Below are 1,820 nucleotides of genomic sequence, written 5' to 3' on the forward strand. Positions count from 1 at the left end.
CGGGGGGCCAGCGTGTATGTTTGGGTCTGAAAGCGAATCAGCGGAGGGCGCGTCACTGCCAAAGGGCCCTATAAATCCATCTGCGGCGCAGAGTCGCCCTGGCAAAGCCCCGGCGTCCGCGCGTCCCGCTCCGCGATTACTCCGCCCGCGGGTGCGGAGCTCCCAGCGCCTCGCCGAGCCCCCCGTCCCCGCCCGCAGAGCCCCGCGGCACCCCGGGAGCCGGGCGCGCCCAGGCACAGCCGCGGCGGGCGCTTCTCGGCACCGACCGGCCTCCCGCCGCTCCCCACTTGGATCTAAGCTTTCGCCGCGACGGGACCCCCGATCTGGAGGACGAAGCCTCGCTGCCGCTGCTGCTACCGGCCCTGCAAATCTCAGCGCCTGCCTCTGATTCTCCCTGCAGGCTGAGGGGGGTGGTGTGATTTTATTTTATTTTTCCCTCCCCTCCTCAGCTGCCTTTCCCCCCCCCCCCCCCCCCATTTTTTTTTTTTTCCTTCCTGCCGCTGCGTGCGTGTCCGAGCGGTGCGCGGCTCCCCGCGGTGCTGGACCAGCTGGCGTTACAGGAGCCCTGATGTCTTCATCTGACTCCCCGCAGTTGTTGATGGAGTGTCTTTCTCAGATTTCCAGGCAGGGTCCCAAGAGCAGCACCCAGAGCCAGCTCCCGCTGCCAGGCGGCGCTCCCCGCGGCTCGGGCCGCTCCCGCCGCTGCTGAACGCGGCTCCGGGGCCGGAGCGGGCGCAGACCCCTGCGGAGCCGCGGCCACAGCACCTGCGGCAGCGGCGGGAGTAGCCGCCGGGGCTTCTGCTGGCGGCTGCCCTCTGCCTCCACTTAAACTTGCGACCTTGTCCCTCTTCTCCACGCTTCCTCCTCACGAAGACGGTCCCGGCGGTCGGACCCCGACCTGGCCCATATGCATCACCCGTCCGGCCGCTCGGCGCCCCGGCGTTGATGTCCGTCTCGGGTCCGACGAGACCAGCTCGGAGGTGAGAGCGAGGCAGGGGCTGCGGCCGCGCGGGCTGGTCGGGGCGGGCATCTTCCCCGGGAGCACAGGGCCCCGGACCCGGCGAGGTGCGAGCGCAGCGCCGGCGCCTGGACGTGATCCGCGCCGCGACCGGCGGGGGTAGCGGGCTTCGAGCTCTGGGCTGTGGGAGCTGCACGTCTCTTCTGCGGGGCTGCACCCTCCCGGGCCGGGCTGCGGGCACCGGCAGGCGCCCTGCCGTTCTCCGCCCGCTGCCGCCGGGCAGAAGCGGGCTGGGAGCAACTATAATCCTCGAGCGGTGGGTATCGGGATGTGTAAGGGCGGGCATGCAGAAAGGAGGGGAAGGGAGAAGGGAAGAGAGAAGAGAGATGGAAAGAAGAAGGAAAGAGGGAAAGGCAAAGGAAGATAATAAGAAAGAGGGGAAAAAATAAGGATGCAAGGGAGGGAGAGGAGACAAAAAAAGAAAGGGGAATGAGGAAAAAAAAAAAGAAGAAAGGAGAGGAAAAAGAAAATATGAAAACAGAGAGGGGAAACAGGAAGAGAGAGAAAAGAGGAAAACATGGAAGAGGAAATGGAAATGAAAAGGAAAAAAGCTAGTGGAAGGAAAAGGAAACAAGGAAAGGAAAAAGAAAGAGGGATAGGGAACAGGATAGAGAAACGGGTGGAGTGGGGAGGGGGGAAGGAAAGGAAAGGAAAGGAAAGGAAAGGAAAGGAAAGGAAAGGAAAGGAAAGGAAAGGAAAGGAAAGGAAAGGAAAGGAAAGGAAAGGAAAGGAAAGGAAAGGAAAGGAAAGGAAAGGAAAGAAAGGAAAGGAAAGGAAAGGAAAGGAAAGGAAAGGAAAGGAA

General features: G+C 62.4%; 1 protein-coding gene across 2 annotated transcripts in view; it reads left to right on the forward strand.

Annotated features, from left to right (window-relative positions):
• Positions 1 to 781: 781 nt before the first annotated feature.
• The window catches only part of GDNF (glial cell derived neurotrophic factor), a 20,291-nt gene continuing 19,252 nt past the window's right edge, over positions 782 to 1,820 (forward strand). For both annotated transcript variants that reach the window (XM_042875485.1, XM_042875486.1), the window contains exon 1: positions 782 to 980. The gene's annotated coding sequence lies outside the window, so the exon portion shown is untranslated. The remainder of the gene's footprint in view (positions 981 to 1,820) is intronic.

Source organism: Lagopus leucura, unplaced genomic scaffold, assembly GCF_019238085.1.
Source record: "Lagopus leucura isolate 7727_CA_CO unplaced genomic scaffold, USGS_WTPT01 Super-Scaffold_100014, whole genome shotgun sequence".
Taxonomy (NCBI): domain Eukaryota; kingdom Metazoa; phylum Chordata; class Aves; order Galliformes; family Phasianidae; genus Lagopus; species Lagopus leucura.